Here is a 23,586-nt window from a genome sequence, read left to right on the forward strand (position 1 = left end):
TTGCAGTTGACTTTGACTATCTTCAGCAACTTACACAACGAATCACCATAACATATCTTCTGTTGCTTTATGGGGTCTTTCACACCCCATTCTTTCCAGGCCCACTACTACAGTTAATAACAATAATAAAAAGTGTAACTGTTAGTGTGGAAGCTCATTACACTATGCTGGGAAACATGCCAACCGACAGCATTCTTAGAGCCAAAGGCACTAACTAAGGAGCGTCGAGTTTCCAAACTATTTTGATGAGAAATGTTACAAGTTGGTAAAATAATCATCTTCTTAGATAGAAATTCTTAGAGGGAAGGTCTTACCAACGAAAGGCATGTCATCATCACTGTGACAGCCTTAGTACCTGGGAGCTGAGAGAACTAGTTGTCCACTGAGTTGAGACACCGTGTTCCATAGTTAACGCCTACAGAGGTCATTCTTTTCTACACACTCAGTTCTCAAAATGAAATCTCCAGGTGCCTTTCCACAGGCTCTTTCCTCCTACCCTAGCTTTTCACTGTGCTTCTTTTTGTTTCTGAATAATGCACAAGGCAGAGACAACACGCCCTACTCCATGAGCCTATTCTTTTGCATCCTCAGAGTCTCCCAATCAAGGGAAGGGGAGTAGACCCGATACTGGAGGTACTATCAGAAGGAAAGATAGGGGCAAAAAGCCACCAAACAAGATCAACGATGATTTCAATAGACTTGTTCTTCTCCACTTGCATTTTGTGTACTTAGCTATTTTTCATTTTCATATTCAGAGTTTTATAGGCCAAGTAGAGCATATAGCCCCCTGGGGAGGCTTTTCCTAAATTATAGGGTTAATGTGCAATTTGGGCATCAGTTTAAGGCGACTGAATTTCTCTGGAAGATTTTTCAGATAATGCCATGTAGCACTTCATGGACTTTCAAATTATGCCCTGTAGTTGCCCCACCATGTGCCCTTCAAAGGCTTTATGTTTAGAGTTGCCTCCAGCTGGGCTTTTGGCAGCACAGTAAGGAGGAGGCTGTTCTGAAGGGGCTGCTATCTCTGGATTCAAGGGAAAAGTCTGTTTTTTCTTCTTAAATAGATACATGCAAATAAAACTGAGAGGAGACACTATCCAATGTCCAAAAGGAGCAGCTGGTTCTAGGTCTAGCACAGAAGTATTAGAACTGTTAAGAGAATGATGACACAACTGTTGGGGGGATAGGGTCCCCGATATCTTTGGTTTCTATTATAGACTGAATGTCTGTACCCCCCCACCCCATCCCAATTCATAGGTTGAGATCCTAACCCCTAAAGCAACAGTATTAGGGGGTGGGGGCATTCAGAGGGGATTTATGTCATGAACGGGATAAGGGACCGCAGGGAGCTCTCTCACTTGCCTCCGTGTGAGGACACAGAGAGAAGAGGGCTGCCTATGAACCAGGAAGGGGGAATCTCACCAGGCATGAAATCTGCCTTTCGCCCTCCAGAAATGTGAGAAATAAATTCCTATGGATTAGAAGTCTCTGAGTCTATGGTATTCTGTCATGACAGCCCGGATGGAACAAGTTTCTCAAGTGAGAGTCTTGTCTCCCATTGCCCTTCAGTCCGTTGTTACCGAGCAGTCACAGCATTCTGGAGTTTGGACAGCACTGGAGTGGACACTGCTGGCACGCTTCCCAGGTTCCCTTACACCCACTCCCATGGATTCCTTGGCTCCTCCCTGCTACCCCTCACCCCACCCATATCCTTGCCTTTTCAATGATCTCAGTGATATCCTAGCTCCCTCAGATCTGCTTGGCTGAGTACTGTAGAGGCAGCAATGCCCCTTAACCAGTAACTGAGCCTGCCAAAACTCGGCTTCCCCACCACTGCTCGAGAACCATCTGAACTGTTCCTTACGCTGCAGAGCTGCTGGCTGGAGTCCCCTGAAGGACAGGGCCTGCAATTGCCCACCTGCTTCTCTTTCTCTTCTTCTCCTGTTTCTGCTCTCCAGATTCTCAGAAGCAACCCTGGGAGCAATTCCTTAAAAATATTATCAGAATACAAATCCTCAAGTCAGGGTCACTTTAGCATGTATTACGTCTCTGTATGGTTTCAGGTAAACTCTAGGGCAGCCAGTTAAATTTGAATTTCTGATTCGAGGGGGAGTGCAAATTAGTAGTTGGGGATTAACATATACACGCTCCTATAAATAAAATAGATAACCAACAAGGACCTACTAATCAGCACAGGGAACTATACTCAATATTTTGTAATAATTTATAAGTGAAAAGAATCTGAAAAATAATACATATATATAAGGTGTAACTGGATCTCTATGCTGTAAACCCGAAATTAAAACACTATAAATCAACTATATTTTTTTAAAAAAGAGAAAACATTGATTTTCACATATATCACATGGAATATTTGGTACATATATACTAAATGGGCTTCCCTTAGTGGGTCAGATGGTAAACAATCTGCCTGCAATGCAGGAAACCTGGGTTCGATCCCTGGCTCGTGAAGAATAATTACGTGAAATAAAAGTGTAACTGGGCAACTGTATCTTGATTTTCTAAATGTGGAAACCTATCTACCGTACCCTCAGAGCAATCAATTGAGATCATTGTCTCCTTTTCACAGACAAAAAAACTAAAGTTTGGTCAAGTCTAGTGACTTTTCAGAGGTCATACAGGAGTTGGCAGTTTTCTGATTCACATGTGGGAACTTTTTACGGTTTTGTTTTTTTTTTTCAATTCACAGTGGAGATGGCTCATATGCTGACATGCAACATTCTCCCAACCCTCTTAGACAATAAGGAACCCATTTCCTTTGCCTTTGAATAAACTGGGATTATCATTTCAAGGGATATAATAGAGAAGGAAATGAAATCAGCGCTGGACTTCATTTCTTCAGAACATAAAAACAAAACAGTTCTACTAACACCATGACACTCGCTGAGATTATACATGTCTGTTTCTGTTTCCTTGGAATAATTTCCACACAGTGGAGATTGGGAAGTGAAGGAAGGCTCTGAGTTCCATCACACAAGCGTCCAAGTGCCATGACTTCCCAGCTCGATGGCCTGGAGCCTTAAATTTCAAGAACTGAGAGTTTACTCTATTTGCAAGCTGCCATGTTAGTCTGATACAGAGCATGTTTGCTTGGCAGAGACATGAGACTGGATCAGAGAAAAAAGAACTTAATACTTACAGCAACCAGAGCAGCAGCATTTGGGTCAGTTTCACAGCTTCAGTCCCCATTGACACAAAAAGGGTCAGGTGACATTCATACACACTGGGTTACAAAACAAGGATCCTGAATTTATGGAAGCCAAATCTTTCATAGTGGATAGTAAAGCCTGCCTGCACTTTGTCCTGAAAGGAGAAATTATCCTTATTATACTGGACAATAAGCAAACTGTTGGTGACACTAGAAATGTCATCCAACTTTGCTCAGTATAAAAACAAAATTGTAAAGATAGTTCAGAAACTAGTAGTGAGTGCCACCTCCCGGACCTTGGGCAAACTCATGTCCATCGAGTCAGTGATGCCATCCAACCATCTCATCCTCTATCATCCCCTTCTCCTCCTGCCTTCAATCTTTCCCAGCATCAGGGTCTTTTCTAATGAGTCAGTTCTTTGCATCAGATGGCCAAAGGATTGGAGTTTCAGCTTCAGCATCAGTCCTTCCAATGAATATTCAGGACTAATTTCCTTTAGGATGGACTGGTTGGATCTCCTTGCAGTCCAAGGGACTCTCAAGGGCCTTCTTCAACACTACAGTTCAAAAGCATCAATTCTTCAGCACACAGTTTTCTTTACAACCCAACTCTCACATCCACACATGACTACTGGAAAACCATAGCTTTGACTAGATGGACCTTTGTCAGCAAAGTAATGTCTCTGCTTTTTAATATGCTGTCTAGGTTGGTCATAGCTTTTCTTCCAAGGAGCAAGCATCTTTTAATTTCATGGCTGCAGTCACCATCTGTAGTGATTTTGCAGCCTAAGAAAATAAAGTCTGTCATTGTTTCCATTGTTTCCCCATCTATTTGCCATGAAGTGATGTGACGGGATGCCATGGTCTTAGTTTTTTGAATGTTGAGCTTTAAGTCAGTTTTTTCACTCTCCTCTTTCACTTTCATCAAGAGGCTCTTTAGTTACTCTTCACTTTCAGCCACAAAGGTGGTGTCATTTGCATATCTGAGGTTATTGATATTTCACCAGGCAATCTTGATTCTAGCTTGTGCTTCATCCAGCCCAGCGTTTCTCATGATGTACTCTGCATATAAGTTAAATAAGAAGGGTGACAATATACAGCCTTGACATACTCCTTTCCCAATTTGGAACCCGTCTGTTATTCCATGTCCAGTTCTAACTGTTCCTTCTTGACCAGCATAAAGATTTCTCAGGAGGCAGGTAAGGTGATCTGGTATCCCAATCTCTTGAAAAATTTTTCAGTTTATTGTGATCAACACAATCAAAGGCTTTGGTGTAATCAATAAAGCAGAAGTAGATATTTTTCTGGAACTCTCTTTATTTTTCTATGATCCAGCGGATGTTGGCAATTTGATCTCTGGTTCCTCTGCCTTTCCTAAATCCAGCTTGGACACCTGGAAGCTCTCGGTTTATGCACTGTTGAAGCCTCGCTTGGAGACTTTTGAGCATTACTTTGCTGGTGTGTGAGACAAGTGGAATTGTGCAGTAGTTTGAACATTCTTTGGCATTGCCCTTCTTTGGTACTAGAATGAAAACTGACCTTTTACAGTCCTGTGGCCACTGCTGAGTTTTCCAGATTTGCTGGCATATTGACTGCAGCACTTTCACACCATAATCTTTTAGGACTTGAAATAGCTCAATTGGAATTCCATCACCTCCACTAGTTTTGTTCCTAGTGATGCTTCCTAAAGCCCACTTGAGCTGACATTCCAGGATGTCTGGCTCTAGGTGAGTGATCACACCATCGTGGTTATCTGGGTCATGGGGATCTCTATTGTATAATTCTTCAGTGTATTCTTGCCACCTCTTCTTAATAACTTCTACTTCTGTTAGTTGTCAGTGCACTTGTTCACAAGAGAATGTGCAAAGGTGAGAAACTCAGGGAAAATTGTCTCCCATGACTCAGTCATAGTTTCCTCATCTATAGACACAGTTTCTAGCTCGCAGAGTTCCTCTTCACCTTCTGTTAAGAAAAATTCTTTCTGCTATTTCTGTTTCTCAACTCCTCCATGATGGTTGTATAATTCCATGTAACTAGAAACAGCTGTGGAAGTAGAAAGTGCCTTGAGGGTGGCCTCAGTATCCAAGATTTTGTCACCCACTCATTAGCAAATATGTATTGAGCACGTACCACTTAAGGTTCCACATGAAATCCTGAATTAAGCCCAGACTGTCAGGCTTAAGCCAACTTCTCTTACTTGAGAAACATCCTAAATCTCCTGAGGATTTTTCTCTCTGAAATAACTAAAGCTGTACTTTCTCTACATTGTTATTATTACTGACGAAATATTAAATGAGAATCAGTTTTAAAATTATAAAGTGATGTGTACATTTACTTTTCTCCCAATACTCTTTTCAGCAAGAGCCTGGCATATAACCCTCTGAATACAGTATTACCCAAAGTTTATTAACTGACCAACATACTTTTATAATGACCAAGGAAGTGGAATAATTTTATAAACAGTACCAAACTACAAAAAGAGTGAGAGAGAAAATAAGGTCATTTCACTGATCCTCTGCTCTTCAATCTCTAATTTCACAAAGTCTTTGAGTGCTGTGTCGGCTTCAGTGGACTTTTCCCAACTTTAGTGAAACAGTAGGAATAGTTGGAAACAACTATACAACTATACAGCAATAATTGGAAACAATAGGAAATCAGTCCTATATATTCATTGGAAGGACTGGTGTTGAAGCTGAAACTTCAAAACTTTGGCCACCTGATGCAAAGAACTGACTCATTCGAAAAGACCCTTATGCTGGGAAAGATTGAAGGCAGGAGGAGAAGCGGACAACAGAGGATGAGATGGTTGGATAACATCACTGACTCTATGGACATGAATTTCAGTAAACTGCGGGAGTTGGTGAAGGACAGGGATGCCTAGAGTGCTGCAGTCCATGGAGTTGCAAAGAGTCAGACACGACTGAGCGACTGAACTGAGGAACACTTGAATCCATAACATCAATGAAAATCTTCTGTGGATTGCTCTGCTGAATACTCTCAGCAGTTAAAAATCTGTTGGATATAATCCAAAGAGCCTTTAATTCTTGTAGGGGCTATAAGTCACAAAATAATAAATCCCCAAAGACCAGATACAGCATTGATTTATCAATTTCTCTCCCTTGTAGTCTAGGTTTAGTAGAAGATGGTTGGAACTATCCACATGTTGTTTTTCAACAATAAATTTTTGATCCTTGATCCTGAACAGAAAACTCACCAAACAAAATTCTCTTCTATTTTCAAATTATAGGTAACCAGTGAAGGTATAATATGACTAATTTCTCAGTGAATGCTTGAAAAAGACAAATTTATAAACTCTTAGGGAAAATTCACTTGAGTCTTCATAGCAAAACTTCAAAAAAATCAAGGGGAATGTGAGGATGATGAAAGGAAAAGAGGCAAAGATATACCTTCTATTAAACCTAGATGGAGAGAGACCAATATCAGATTTTTCATCACAGCAGTAAATTCCTACAAGACAAGGGCTGAAACTGTAAAACTGAAAAGGCTTTGAGGGGGAAAAATCTAGAAACACAAACACCACTCAAGAGTAAAAACTAACCGAAGATATTCACAGACACATTAGAACCCAGAAAGTTTGCCACTGATAGACCACAACTGTGGGAAGTGGTGGGAGTAAGGGCAGGGGCAGAGTTAGGGCTGATGCCAGGAGAACTGAGATGACAAAAGAAGCAAAGAAATAGGAGAGACATACAAGCAGAAGAATGAATAAAAGAAAATAAATTGATAAATCTAAATAAAGCAATATGAAGAAAAAGTGTGTGTGTGATTGTGTGTCTGTGTGAGAAATGAAAATTTTAGAATCCATGGTATACAACTTTGGGAATTTGGTGTCTTTTCCAGGCTGGAAACATGTAAGGAATCTAAAATGTCTTGTTTGGGAGACCAAAGAGTGATTAGCTTTTAATAGAACAGTATTTAAGTGTGTGATTTTCAACAATAAAAAAATAGGCAAAAAATACTAAAACCAGAGTTCAGAGCTTCCATAGAGTAAATAAGTGAAATTCTTCAGTGCAGCAGAAATCATAGAGTAAAAAAAAAAAAACATTAAAAGAAAGAGAAAGAATATATGAGAAATAATTCCAAATATTTCAATAGCCCTAATTAAATATGAATCAGTTAAACTCACCTACTAAAAGACAGATATTCAGATTTGTTTCTAGAAATCATCTAAGCATTACATCAAAATAATTCTCTCTTAATTTTAAAGATCTGATCTCTGAGCTTCTAAAATGAATCCAAAAATGCAATACAAACAGAAATAAAAAAGACTTCAAGTCCTAAATATTTAAAAACTAAAATATGTCTAAATAATTCATGACTAGTGCAGAAAGAAAAACAGCGTACAACATTTAGAACTGAATTGTAATGAAAAGACCAGTCCATATCAAAATGAGTGGGATGAGCTAAAGCAGTACAAGAAAGATTTATTTTTGTTTTAAAAAAGAGAAAGGAACTAAACATAAATTAAATGGCCAACCTACAAAACTGGAAAATGCCAAATGAAGCAAGAGGAAGAAAATGAAAGTTAAAAAGAGAAGTTAAAATGGTAAACAACCAACCAAACAAATCGCAACAGAGTTGTTCAGTAAAGCTAATGTTGGTTCCATAAAAGTCCAATAAAATAAATGAACCTCTAGAAATAAGGGGGAAAAAAAAGAGGGAAAGCAAAAATAATAATATAAAACTAAAGGCATAACTAAATATGCTGTAGTGATTTCAGAAATCATGAAACCATAAACAATGTTAAGCCAATAAATGAAAAATCTGGGAAATAAAATTCCTACAAAGAAATGAGTAACTGGAAGCTTCAACAGACCAATGAATATAAAAACAAGTGAACCAGTGTCCAAGTTCCCACACAACACTCCACTGGGCCTCGTGATTCTACTGAGACTTTAAGCTTCTAGTTAAATGATTTCTATATCACACTTAACTGTTTTATACTGTTTCAAAAAATGTCTTGCCTGCCAACATAACTGAAAAGGCTAGCATAACTATGAAACCAAAATGAAAGAAATGTAACATAAGAAAAAAACACTGAACTTATTTCTGAATTCAGATGTAAAAATAATCCTAATCAAGGTAGAAAGAGTCTTTATTATAATTTACACCTAATCATGATTAATACATGAACTTCAACAATACGTGAACCTCAGCAATACATGAACCATGAACTTCCAGATGTTCAAGCTCGTTTTAGAAAAGGCAGAGGAACCAGTTGTCAAATTGCCAACATCCACTGGATCATCGAAAAAGCAAGAGAGTTCCAGAAAAACATCTATTTCTGCTTTATTGACTATGCCAAAGCCATTGACTCTGTGGGTCACAATAAACTGTGGAAAATTCTTCAAGAGGTAGGAATACCAGACCACCTGACCTGCCTCTTGAGAAACCTGTATGCAGGTCAGGAAGCAACAGTTAGAACTGGACATAGAACAACAGACTGGTTCCAAATAGGAAAAGGAGTATGTCAAGGCTGTATATTGTCACCCTGCTTATTTAACTTAAATGCAGAGTCCATCATGAGAAACGCTGGGCTGGATAAACACAAGATGGAATCAAGATTGCTGGGAGAATTATCAATAACCTCAGATATGCAGAAGACACCATCCTTATTGCAGACAGTGAAGAATTTCTAAAGAGCCTCTTGCTGAAAGTAAAAGAAGAGAGTGAAAGAGTTGACTTAAAGCTCAACATTCAGAAAACTAAGATCATGGCATTCGGTCCCATCAGGTCAGTTCAGGTCAGCCGCTCAGTCGTGTCCGACTCTTTGCGACCCCATGAACTGCAGCACGCTAGGCCTTCCTGACCATCACCAAATCCCGGACCTTACTCAAACTCATGTCCATCGAGTCAGTGATACCATCCAACCATCTCTTCCTCTGTCGTCCCCTTCTCCTCCTGCTGTCAATCTTTGCCAGCATCAGGGTCTTTTCAAATGAGTCAGCTCTTCGCATCAGGTGGCCAAAGTATTGGAGTTTCAGCTTCAACACCAGTCCTATCAATGAACACCCAGGACTGAGCTCCTTTAGGATGGACTGGTTGGATCTCTTTGCAGTCCAAGGAACTCTCAAGATAACAGTTCAAAAGCATCAATTCTTCTGCGCTCAGCTTTCTTTATAGCCCAACTCTCACATCCATACATGACTACTGGAACCATAGTAGTTAAAACCATAGCCTTGACTAATGGATCTTTGTAGGCAAAGTAATGTCTCTGCTTTTTAATATGCTATCTAGGTTGGTCATAACTTTCCTTCCAAGGAGTAAGCGTTTTTTAATTTCATGACTGCAATCACCATCTGCAGTCTTTTTCGAGCCCCAAAAAATAAAGTCAGCCACTGTTTCCCCATCTATTTGCCATGAAGTGATGGGACCGGATGCCATGATCCTAGTTTTCTGAATTTTGAGCTTTAAGCCAACTTTGTCACTCTCCTCTTTCACTTTCATCAAGAGGCTCTTCAGTTCCTCTTCACTTTCTGCCATAAAAGTGGTGTCATCTGCATATCTGAGGTTATTGATATTTCTCCTGGCAATCTTGATTCCAGCTTGTGCTTCTTTCAGCCCAGCATTTCTCATGATGTACTCTGCATATAAATTAAATAAGCAGAGTGACAATATACAGCCTTGACATACTCCTTTTCCTATTTGGAACCAGTCTGTTGTTCTATGTCCAGTTCTAACTGTTGCTTCCTGACCTGCATACAGGTTTCTCAAGAGGCAGGTCAGGTGGTCTGGTATTCCCATGTCTTTCAGAATTTTCCACAGTTTATTGTGATCCACACCATCAAAGGCGTTGGCATAGTCAATAAAGCAGAAATAGATGTTTTTCTGGAACTCTCTTGCTTTTTCGATGATCCAGCGGATGTTGGCAATTTGATCACTGGTTCCTCTGCCTTTTCTAAAACGAGCTTGAACATCTGGAAGTTCTCGGTTCATGTATTGCTGAAGCCTGGCTTGGAGAATTTTGAGTATTACTTTAATACCATGTGAGATGAGTGCAACTGTGCAGTAGTTTGAGCATTCTTTGGCAACGTGTTTCTTTGGGATTGCAATGAAAACTGAGCTATTTCAGTCCTGTCACTTCATAGAAAATAGATGGGGAAACTGGAAATAGTGGCTGACTTTATTTTGGGGGGCTCCAAAATCACTAAGATAGTGACTGCAGCCATGAAATTAAAAGACGCTTACTCCTTGGAAGGAAAGTTATGATCAACCTCGACAGCATATTAAAAAGCAGAGACATTACTTTGTCAACAAAGATCTGTCTAGTCAAGGGTATGGTTTTGATTACTATGGTTCCAGTAGTCATGTATGGATGTGAGACTTGGGCTATAAAGAAAGCTGAGCGCAGAAGAATTGATGCTTTTGAACTGTGGTGTTAGAGAAGACTCTTGTTGGAGTCCATCCTAAAGGAGATCAGTCCTGAATATTATTGGAAGGACTGATGCTGAAGTTGAAACTACAGTACTTTGGCCACCTGATACGAAGAGCTGACTCGTTTGAAAAGACCTTGATGCTGGGAAATATTGAAGGCAGGAGGAGAAGGGGACAACAGAGGATGAGATGGTTGTATGGCATCACCAACTCAATGGACATGAGTCTGGGTAAACTCCAGGATTTGGTGATGGATAGGGAGGCCTGGCGTGCTGCGGTCCATGAGGTCGCAAAGAGTCAGACATCACTGAGCGATTGAACTGAAGTGAATCATGATTAAACTGATAAAAAAAACTAGGAAAGAAGTAAAACTCCTATGGCAATAAAGGATACTTGCTAAAAATGTACAGAAAATAACCTACCTAGCTGTTACATTTACGATATCTTCCACAGGAAATTCAGAAATATCTAAAAATAACTGCAGTCAGCATATGTTCAACATATATGCATTACTGTCCTAGAGATTCAAGCTAACAAAGTGATTTTTTAAATTGGTAAGAAGGCTTTAGGACTATAAAAGAAGGGACAATATTTTCATTATTCAAAGACAATGAATTAGTTAAGATATTCAGTATGTATTAGAATTTATATGAGAACTGAACACTTGGCTAGTGACAAGTTTAACATGTAAGATCCCAAATGCCACATTCCAACCAGTTAGAATTTGTAAACAGTAAAACAGATTCCCTTATCAATAGAAAGAAAAAACTAGTAAATATCTTGGAATGAATCTAATGAAAAAATGCACGTTAAGAAAGCATTCATGGGGAACCATATATGAAGATATATACAATGTCAACAGACATAAAATAACACTATGTTAGCAGAACACTGTGTTCTAGGATGATTGCCTCTCTGAAATAGACAATTCTTCTCAGTTAATTTTACTCAAATCCCAACCACAACATAAGAAAGACTTGCTGGCAATTGGCTAAAACAAATTAATAGTATCCTGGGCTAGTAAATATGGAACAGTAGCAATGGTGGTTTTTCAAAAGTGACCTTTGTATATAAAATTTCCTATCAGTACCACAATTAAAGCATGAATGCCTGGATCTTCTGGATTTCCCCACATCCATGCTGTCCCTCTTCCAATGTGGAGAATGCCCTGGGCTTTGGGGGTTTATCCAGCACCAGAAGCAGCCCTGAGTGATCTCGATCTCTCAAGTCCTGCAGGCAGAGTCTTTACCAACTGAGCTGTCAGGGAAGCCCTCAAGTCCTGCAGGTGGTTTCATAAGTCAGGTCTCAGTCCAGTCAGGTTATTGCATTGCCAGGACAAATTCGAGGCTGATTCGGGATAAGTTATACGACTTAATTCAGGCCTGGGAGACTGAGGAGGAAATCTCCTGGGTGCTTCTAGAGAGTTAAAGTCATGGATGCTTTCTCTTCCTTTGATATTTTTCAGGAGGGACTTCTAGACCAAAGTGAGCCGCCATCTTGCTGTCAGAGTGAGATGAGGCCGATACCGAGAGGAGAGAGGAGCAGAGGCCATCACAGGAAATCAGAGTTGCAACCACTGGGTTAACAACACAAGAAATACTTTTATAATAATATCTGAAATATGTAATGACAAAACTATCTTCTTCAGTACAATCACAGTTAAGTATTTATCACAGGGTATTCCTAAATGGCAATTTATCAGGGAAGCTTTAAAACATAATAGAATTTCTAATAAATTAAAGCACATGCATTGAAGGAACATACCCGATCACAGAAGAAATGATACCAGTGTAGAGAAAGGCCTGGAGAGCTGAGGTCTACCACAACCAAAAGAGCTTCATTATAAGTCAAGCCCTTCAATTACCCACCTACATTATTTCTCTCCTCTACATCTGAAGTTTCTCTGCTCCTGAAGACACTCTGCATTTTGTCACCTCCAAGCTTTTAATAAAGTTATAGTATTCTTTTCACTGGGCAGACCTCCATCCCCTCTTCTTTCCACCTATCAAGTTATCCTCATCTTGAAAACCCCATTGAGATTTTTCCTGGTTTCCAATACTTCCCTGCTCTCTCCTGGCTAGCCATCTCTTGCTCTTCCAGGCTGACATCACAAAGTTGGCAGTGGAAGATGTATTGCCAGGTGGTTTCTTCTGCTGTCGCTGAGACCTTTACTTGCTGCTTAACTTTCCAAATATTTGTCTTCTTTCCAAATAGATTTTAAGGCATTTGGGGACAGGAAGAAAGTCGTATCTTTATGTTCCCTCGCACTCCAACATAGTAAGCTATCAAAAAATATTGTTCAATCAGTTTGATTTCTGGGATCATGCTTTTTGAACCATTTGCATTCTGACCAGAATTTTCTTGCCATTCAGTATCTTTAGCCTTAATTCCACTCTTGGGTATCCTTAACATGTCCTCAAATTGTAAATCTGCTCACTCCCCATGGGTCAGGTAACTCAGAAGATACAACTGTGAATTTTGGCCAATCCCTAGACAGCGTTATCTCCCTAGTGGCAAGAGACTGATTCAATCTCCATGTTTTCAGACCCTAGGAAATCATCTGTACCCCCAGCACTGTCCATAGAGGAGAGGAGATGTCAATTCCCTAGGCTGTTCTTTATAGCTTAATCCTGTTCCTCTCCTTTCCATGACAACAGGAACAAATTACTTTTTGCTCTTCACTGTTCTGTTCTGCCCATGGCTTCATTTATGAAACTAGGCACTGACCTAATAAACCCCTTCCTCTCTCCTAAAAGCTACCATAGCTGCTCAACATTGGTGTGAATACCAACAATGATCAGAACTCCAGAGCTAACCTATGAAACTTTAAAAGATTATTTCAGATACCAATGTATATTCACAACTCAGCTATTTACTTTACAATCTCCCTTTCTGGAAAACTGTTTTCACCACCCTCTCTGGCAACTTTTCACATCACATAGCAGAAAAATGCAGTTCATTTATTATTATATAAAACTGTAGCTACCAATAGTTAGGAATTAACTTAGACCAGAGCTTAAAAAGACTCAAAGCTTCATTGAAGAAATCCGATCTGATCAAAACATATTCATCAACAACTAAGTCATTCGAGGTGTGATTAAATGATTGAAAAGACTATTGTAAAGATTCAGTCACAAAATCTCTCTATTAGACATTAAATGTGCTTTATTGAGTATACAGATATTTGGATATCTGGTTATATTTTTATCAAAGGTTCACAAATATTCTACTATAAGGAGTAAAAATAATGAATGTGAGGTCTCATATTTCAAAAAGAAAAAATCTTTTAGACAGAAAATAATCATTAGAATATTATTAAAAATTGTCTACCTTTATTTACATTAAATAGAATTTCTTTCCACCATGTACAGTCGTTCTTAAATACAATGAAACCTAAGAGCCACTGAGCATGGTGAAAACGGTATCTGTACTCCAAAGTCTGGGCAAGCCTTTTGAGATAACCACCTGATCCCAAAGACAACGGAAAGAAATGGAAAATTCTCAACTGATTCTCAACTGTTTTATTTATCTGTTTGGTTTAGTTTATTCTGTTTTTGTTGTTATTGTTCAGTCACTAAGTTACGTCTAACTCTTTGTGACCCCATGGACTGCAGCACGCCAGGCTTCCCTGTCCCTCACTCTTTCCTGGAGTTTGCCTAAATTCATGTCCATTGAGTCGGTGATGACTATTCTGTTTTAGTTAAACATTAATGCAACCATAGGGCAGGTTAGTTTCATGAGATGTGTGTTAAACATTGGGCATTGCACCTTATTTCGCATACAGTAGGTGACAGATAAATGTTTTGTGGGTTTGAAACCAAATCTTGCTTGAACAGACTCACATTCATATTGTTATTCAAAAAGCAGTGAGAACACTTCTTCATCTCATGCCATCAGATGTCAAGCTCATTTCCTTTGACAAAGTCCCATAAACCATTATCTACTCTTATGGGATGCACTGTATTTGGCTTATAATCTACCCTTTTCCCTCCCAGTCTCTTTGGAGCAGAGAACATACTTAAACATGCATTTCTAAGAGCCAACTCATTGGAAAAGACCCTGATGCTGGGAAAAGTCTGAAAGGAAAACAAGAGAGCAGCAGAAGATGAGAAGGTTAGATAGCATCACCAAATCAATGGACATGAATTTGAGGAAACTCCAGGAGACAATTGGAAAACAGAGAAGCCTCATAGGCTACAGTCCATGGGGTAGCAAAGAGTTGGGCATGACATAGTGACTGAACAAAAACAACAGAAAGTCCCCCAAACTGCTTGGCATATAATAGGATTTCATTAAATAGTTGCATACATGAATGAATACATTAATTGAAGATAAGTTCCAAAAAGATAAGAGCCCTTATAAGATGCAAATTGATTTGTAGCTCAAGGATAAGACTGAATTTGGCTATGCAATTTGGATATAAATACTCCTCTGAACCCTGAGTGTTATGGAAATATTTTTCTGGAAACAGTGGCAGCAGTCAAATGCTTCAGAGAATGGTTTTCATGTTAAAAAACACTTCATTTGTTCCTAAAGAAGAAGAGATGCTTGAAAACAGCACTTAACAAATTTAAAGATGAAAAATAAAGACTGAGGGTAAGTAATATAAAAAAATATATTGGTCATAATATAAAACCGTGAAACAAGAAATGGCAATTCATTTATTAGACAGAGGGTATGGCAACAGCTTCCTGTCCATCTTCTCATACACAGTATCAATTTCCAGCGGTTGGTAAAGCTAACCTTGTCATGAGAAGAAGAGGCAAAACCAGGAATTAAGATAAGCATTGTCATCGTCTTTTAGAGGGCTATCATCCAAGTAAAAAAGTCATCCATCCATTCACTGAACATATATTAATTGAACACTTACTGTAAGCACATTCCCATCTACAATATAAGAGCTTCCAGGGAGCTCAGTTGGAAAAGAACATTCCTGTCAATGCAGTAGCCACCAGATACGCTGGATAGCCCCTGAAGGAGAAAATGGCAACCCACTATAGTATTCTTGACTGGAGAATCCCATGGACAGAGGAACTTAGCAGGCTATGGTCCATGGGGTGGCAAAGAGTCAGACACAACTGAACCGACCGAGGGAGCATGAAAGCAAGATCTGCAATATTAGGACTAGTAATAATCTCATTTTCAGAGAGATCAGAGACAAAGGAGTTATATAACTTGCCTGAGGTTACACAGGTAGTGACAGCCAGGATTCTAAGTCAGAAAACACTGAACTCTATAGCTAGAACTCAAAGGAATATAGATGGGATTGAAGACGTGATATTTCCAAGATTCAAGTGTACACTTGAAGAGTAGAATCGGAGGGATGATTTCCGGAGGAGGTGAAATTAACAGACAGACATGAGTGTTCTTCCTGAACAAGGAGGGGGGATCGGGATGGGGAATGAACACATGTAAATCCATGGCTGATTCATGTCAATGTATGACAAAAACCACTACAATATTGTAAAGTAATTAGCCTCCAACTAATAAAAATAAATGAAAAAAAAAAAAAAAAAGAAATCAACCTGTGATTGGGGAAGGGCTATCACTCCTTTTATTTTCCTCACCTTGTGGTATTTTTGTTTCTTTGTTTTTGTTTTGCTTGAGGTGGGTCAGCTTACTTTTCTCCAGTGCTTCTTCTCAAAGCTGATGAAAGTAAGGGAAAGGAGGGTGGCCCACAGAGGTTCTTCTTAGAGTAAGAAGCTCTGATGACAAAGAACAAAAAAAGACCTAACAAAAAACAAGGGTGTCCAGAATGGCTCAAATTAGGTCATGGATTTTAGGGATCAGTCTTCTCTTTGTATAATCTCTTTTTTCCCTTTTGCTATGGCTAACCAATGGCCAATTGCCAATACTTGTCTCTAAGGTAAAGAGCTGGTCCCAACCATCTCTCACACCTGCTAAGCCAAGGATTGAAAATTCTGGAACCACTGGTGGGGTGGCAGGCCATCTTATCCACAGCATTCAGGATCAATGTGACTGAAAGGGAGTTATTTTGTTTCTATAATATATTCCCCCACAATGCCACATGAGAATACCCTGACAGGAAACCTAACTCCATATTCCTTTCACATATATTAAATACAGACCAATCCGACTAGCCTGGGGACCATATTCTTTCTCAAAGGATGCTTATTGCCAAAATGCATTTTCAAATAAATGTACTCAAAGGACAACGTCATAAGGAATTTATAATTTCAAACATAACTTGACATAATTTTTAACAATTTACCATATACAAAAATCACTTACTGTTAACAAAATTTTTAAAAAGTACAAAATATGTCAAATCTTCAAAAAAAAATCCCACTTCATTGCCAAGGATTATATACACAATTCTTATAACTCCAATGGGAATTACATGGCTAGGACCCTCACACATCAAAATAAAATAGAGTCTAATGGAACTTGAGAGTAGGGAGAGAGTAAAATAACCCCACAAGGAAGGCAAGACTGTATCCAGGAACATTAGACCAGGATTTCTCACCTTTATCACTCTTTGTTGTGGGGAGCTGTGCTATACACAGGACAAAGTGTTTAGTAACATTCCTGATCTTGACCCACAGGATATCAGAACTCCCAACACACCCACCCTGTATCCAGACAACCAAAACGTCTTCACACACTGTGAAGTGTCTCCTTGGGGTCAATTGACCCTGGTTGAGAATCACTGCTGGAGAAATAAAGAATATATCAACTGTTATCAGGAAATACTTAAACACCAATTCTAATTTTACAGAACAAATTTACTCTGTATCTATGAAGTTATGATGACAGATGCATTCAGTAGAGAACAGAAAACAGGGTTTAGCTGGCCCAGAGTTCTGTAAAAACCTAAGAAAGAGTGCCTATTTACATGTAATTTTCACTTGTTTTTCTTTTTTTCCCCCACAGAAGGTGAGAAGAAGGAACAGGAAATATGACTTTGGTTGACTGGCAATTTCTCATACCTTTCAAAATCACTCTGACGAGTTGATAGAAGAACATCGTGGAATACAAAGCAAAAAAATTAAACAGGAGGAAGGTGGCATTTCTTTGAGGAATGTGATCTGTCTCAACAAATAAAGGCATGAAGAAACCCGACTAAGCATAAATATGAGCTCAGTAGATTCGTCTATCTAGCAAAGAAGGCAAGGCTCTGCTTGATTTTTCTTTATTCTGTCTTCCTGAATCATGGCAGAATAAGTGCCTAATTAGCTACAAAGGGAGAATCTCATTAAAGAGGTTTAGGAATTCTTTTTTTTTAAAGAAAGACTTCACATATTCAGCCTATAAAAACATCCTCTGGCATCTTACTCGGCTCAGGCTGCTGTAACAAAATACCATAGACTAAGGGACTTGAACAAAATACCATAGACTATGGACTTGAACAAGAGACAATTATTTCTCACAGATCTGGAGGCTGGAAGTCCAGGAGGAAGCTTCTTTCTGCTTATAGAAGTCCATCTTCTCACTGTGTCCTCATACAGAGGGTTGGAGGGTGAGGCGAGGGAAAAGCACAATGATGCCAATGACCTCCAAAGGCCCATCATGTTGGGGGATAGGGTTCAAAAATTCAGTCCATAACACTTGGGGAAAAAGATAAAAGCTGAGTTACTGAGCGACTTGTTTTCAGACTGAGGCTTGTCTTGGGGAAAGCCAAAGCACCGTAGAAGAAGCACTGCATTCACCAAAGGCCAGGGGAATCTTAAACTACAAACTTTATTTGTAATTCATGCAGCACTTGCAATCAGGGATGTTCAAAAAACTTTTAGGCAGTTAAAAAAATGTTGCGAGATTCCTGTTTTCAAAATGTAACTAATAGCATTTAATTATTGCCCAGATGGAGAGGCTATACAATCAGTGTATAGGATACACAATCAGTTCTTGTATACCCAGTGAATGTGAACTTCAGAAGAGGCCTTGAACCTTACCACTCAGAGTGTAGTCTGTGAACACGCCACACCAACATCATGGGGGAGCAGGTGAGAAATACTGACGCTCAGGGCCTGACCCACACTTATTTAATCAGAATCTGCATTTTGTTACAAGATTCCCCGAACAATAATTATGCTCATTAAAAGTTTGAGAAGCAATGATCTTTTGAGTCCAATTTCATCATTTAAGACTACCTTGTAAAGATTCTTTTTGGTAACCATGGGAAACATTTTTTTTTTGAAAATATTCTTTTTAGAGCTTCCTGGAAAATATGAAAAAGTATCTTTTAAAATGAACTCCTGATATCACATAAATAGCAGATTATACATACAAAAAGAGACAATAGGAAACAAGATACATAGAATTGTTACAGCAATGACCAAGTTAAGCCTTCATTGTAGATATTCTTTAAAGTAAGATATTTCTGGTTAGATATTTCACATGGAATATGAGAACTTTACTGAAAAGGTATGACAAGAGCCATACCTCAGGCTCAAAGGAAAACTGTTCTCCTACCACTTACTTTACCCAAGGTGGCATTGCCAATCATTTCTTCATGGTGACACTTTTCAGATCTTCCACACAAACGTTCAAAATGCTATCCTAGCATTATCAAGTAACTACCAAATATCTAATAAGTAATTAAAACTCTGAGTTGGCTTGCTTTCTTCCTTTCCCTTCCCTTTTTTCCCTCCTTCCCTCACTTGCTTTTTTCTGACTTTAAGACAACTGACAAGGCTATGTGGTCAGGGAGTTTGTGATTTGAGACTACAGGGGCAGGAGCCGAAAGCAGCTCTTTTGCCCCTTTCTTGTTTGCCCATTTTGTTCCCCCTGAATTTTGAAAAAATCTAATTATAGGAAAGAGGTCAGTATGCAATTTAACGTTAACTCCTGACTTATGCTCTCTGGAATGTACATCATGCCTTGCATAACCTGTTGATTCTGTTCCTAGATTAAAAGAAGTATAAATGAAGAATTAAGAAGTTAAATAATGACAAGCTGTCTGCCCCCAACAGCCCCCTCAGCAATTCTACAAGCAGATAACACACAAAAGATAATGTCTGAAGAGAGTCAGCCAATCTGAAGAAGGATGAAGAACCCAACCTCCTGACTCCACGATTCAATGAGATTCCACAACACCCCCCACTGCACCTTTTTCCCTTTAAAAACAATCTTGTTTGAGCAGAATCTTTGGAGTTTGTCTCAGGACATGAGTCCACCTTCTCCCCAGCTAGCTGGCTTTTCTAAATAAAGCACCTTTACCTTTTACTGACACTTGCCTCTCAAATTACTGACTTGAGCGGTGAGCAGCGGAACCTGAGTTCACTAAAAAAGCTTTGTCAGGCCTTCTTAGCTATCTTCAGAACCAATGCCAGGGGCTGAGATTTCTCTCATTTGAAAACAATGAGTCAAAGTTCAGTGTGTGTGTGTGCACGTGCGACAAGTCAGTTGCTCAGTTGAGTCTGACTCTCTGAGACCCCCACGGACTGCAACTTGCCAGGCTCCTAGGTCCATGGGATTTCCAGGCCAGAATACTGGAGTGGGTTGCTACTTTCTTCTCCAGGGGATCCTCCCAACCCAGGGATCTAATGGGAGTCTCCAGTGTCACCTGCATTGGCAGGCAGATACTTTATCACTGAGCCACCTGAGAAGTCCCACAAGCACAAACTTAAAGAACATGAATAATTAGTACGCAGTTAACTCTACAAATGAAAAACAATCTCATGTAATTAAAAGGCAATTGTAAAAATCTTTTTTGAAGTATAGCAAGAATAAAGCCAGTTAAACTGAATTGCAGAGAAAGATATTTCAGTTATATTGATGGGGTTCTTTCTCCTCTGAAGCAATTTTTTCTCCGACTTAGGCCACAACAATATAGTAACAGGAAATATATGAAAAAGGTGGAAGATTAGAAGCATAGAGTCCAGAATCCCTGTGGTGGTAGCCAGAAATGTAATTAAGGAAAACACTCATTTAAGCTTCCCTTCCCTTCAAAACCTAATCTTACATTATTTAGAAAACCTTGGGGAGGAACAATAATTTGGGGTCAACTTTGGAACAATGTTAGATGACTTCTAACTGGACCCTGTGACCTTATTTAGAATGAAATTATGTGCCAAGAGATTTTAGGAGTTGGAATTTTTAAAAAGGTGTTATATTTTCTCAAAGCCCAAAAATAAACCTTTCACAGAAGAACGCCAGGAACCCTAGCTTATTGCCTCTAAACTTTGCTTTTTGAAATCTACTGAGTTCCCCCAGGCAGGATATGAAACACTCAGTTCTCAAGAAAATTCTTTTCCCTCAAAACCTCAGTTCACTTTGAACAAACACAATATACACAGTCTATCACCATTCCCTCTCCCTCCTGTAAATATCAGCTCTAACAAAAAAGATGCATCTTTCCCATTTCTGGACCTATTCTGTCTTTTTAAAGGTGCAAGCATGAAGAAGCAAAATAAAAATTAAAAACCTGTCAAACAGTTGGTCAAATTTCTGGGCTGTTAACCACTTTCATCCTCTGGAGAAGGAAATGACAACCCACTCCAGTATTCTTACCTGGAGAATCCCATGGACAGAGGAGCCTGGCAGGCCCCAGTCCATGGGCTTGCAAGAGTCGGACACAACTTAGTGACTAAACCACCACCACCAACAACCACTTTCATCAAGAACCAGTCAAATCACATAGCAAGAGCGCTACTTACAGAGTGAGACTGGCATAATTCTTTCACACTTTTATGAAAATGTATTTCCTCATTTGTTTTGCAGTAAGCTATATATTTCACTTCTTACAAAAATGCAAGACTTCTTTCTAGCTCATTTTGAAATCCTAGAGAATCTTTCCTGATCGTTTTGAATCTTCTTCTCATGAAACCATTATTCTCCAGGGGCCCTCTGGGGCCAGGCACTGAGTCACACACTTTATTTGCATTATCTCATTTCCTTCTTCAAACAGTTCTGGAAATGAGGTCATATTTTCAGATTTGGGGGACTGGGAGAAGAGAAGGTAATTGGAAGAAAAGGCTCCATACTCAGATTTTATACCCAAATGTCAAAGTCTGAAGTCTATCCCTGGCATGTTACAAAGTGACTTTCTAGAAAACTGTTGATAAATATTCATTGAACGGAACTGACTTGTAGACGACAGTCTCCATTGGTCAGATGATGAACCATGCATTTTTTAAATTCACAGTGATATGACAGCTGCCACAATACAATCTAACCAAATTGTTTCAAATGGAGTTAAAGATACCTAAGCACTACTATAGCCATCTTACTACTAGAGTCATAGCATGGAAAAATACTGATTGAACCTTTTGGTCAACCCAATATTTCCCTTGCAAAATCAGATCCTGAGGCAGGAGGAGGAAGGGATCAGAAATTTAAAAACCATAGGGAACACTTGATAAGAAATAATCAAGCCATTCTTTCTAAATTAAGAAAACCAAGTAATGTAATCTCCTCCAATAAATACACATGTAACATCAAGAAATTTATCTGTGGTATTAGAGAAATTATCTGGCATTCTGGAAAACTGAAATTCATGCTGAGAGGTTTTCAGAACGAATAACAGAAGAAATGCAATATCTTTGGCCTTTCTAGAGAAAAGTCAAAGAAGTGGTGGCTATTTTCAGCTGTTTGGAAGCCAGAAATAATGATATTATTGGAGGATGCAGCGGGAGACTAACATGATTATGTCTGGCTCAACAACAGAGTTCTCAGCATATCTCAGCCTTGTCACATGCAAACAAATACTGTTTACAGAGAGAAACTGATGAAACCAGTTTTCAGCTGGACCTGGAATAGTCCACAGTCACCAAATCATTGCTCCATCAATTCTTAAGCGCTCAGCTTTCTTTATAGTCCAACTCTCACATCCATACATGACTACTGGAAAAACCATAGCTTTGACTAGACGGACCTTTGTTGGCAAAGTAATGTCTCTGCTTTTTAATTTGCTGTGTAGGTTGGTCATAGCTGTTCTTCCAAGGAGCAAGCATCTTTCATAGCAGCAGTCACCATCTACAGTGATTTTAGAGCCCAAGAAAATAAAGTCTCTCACTGTTTCCATTCTTTCTCCATCTATTTGCCATGGAGTGATGGGACCAGACACTCATGGGCATGTCTGGGTCAGTCTCTTATAGGGTCTCTGCTCCTTTCTCCTGGGTCCTGATGTGCATGCACAAGATTTTGTTTGTGCCCTCCAAGAGTTTGTTTCCCCAGTCCTGTGTAAGTTCTGATGGTTCTATGATGGGGATAATGGTGACTTCCTCCAAGTGGGCTTATGCCATACACAGGTCTGCTGCACCTGTGACAGGCCGTATCTCCATAGGAGACACTCAAGACAGAAATCTGGTTCAGTATCTGTGGGTTGGGCATGCATTTTGTGCTGTTCCCAGGTCTGAGCAGCTCAGGCGACTAGGTGCTTGGTGAGCGCACTGTCGCAGGTGGGCCGCGCATCTTAACCACCTGCCCGGTCCAGGCCACTCAGTGTCCCAGGTGCACCAGGAGAGCACCAACTCAGGTGTGCCATATGTCTTCTCTGGAGAGCTGATCTCAGGCTGCAACCCTCCTGGTGGATGTCAACCAACCAGGAATCCAGGAAGACGTGGTTAGCAGCTGGGAGCCTGATCACAATTTGGTGGAATATACCATCTCTGGGGCTGAGACTGTAGCAGCCCCTTGCCTTCCAGCTCTGGCTGCAGCAAGCCTGCCTCTCTGCCTCTGGATGGTGAGGGGCCAGTATGAAGCCAGCTAGCTCTCCTTTGGTATTAGATAAATCCTTTGTTCTGCGAGCAGGCCAGGCTGCACATTAGGTTGTTAGGTTACAGCCTTTCCCGGGAAAGTTCTCTTTCCCACGAGTGTCCAAGAGTCTTTGGTGGAGGCATGGGATGGTGGTGGCCTGCTTCAGGGTCCAAGGCACTGAGTGGGAACTGCATGGGACCTTTTCAAGGAGGTCGCCATTAACTTCATTACCTCCACCACAGTTTGGCTTCAGGTCAAGCAACAGGGAGGGAACACAGCCCCACCCACCAACAGAAAATTGGATTTAAGTTTTACGGAGCAGGGCTCCGCCCATCAGAACAAGACCCAGTTTCCCCTTCAGT

This window comes from Dama dama, chromosome X (assembly GCF_033118175.1).
Source record: "Dama dama isolate Ldn47 chromosome X, ASM3311817v1, whole genome shotgun sequence".
Taxonomy (NCBI): domain Eukaryota; kingdom Metazoa; phylum Chordata; class Mammalia; order Artiodactyla; family Cervidae; genus Dama; species Dama dama.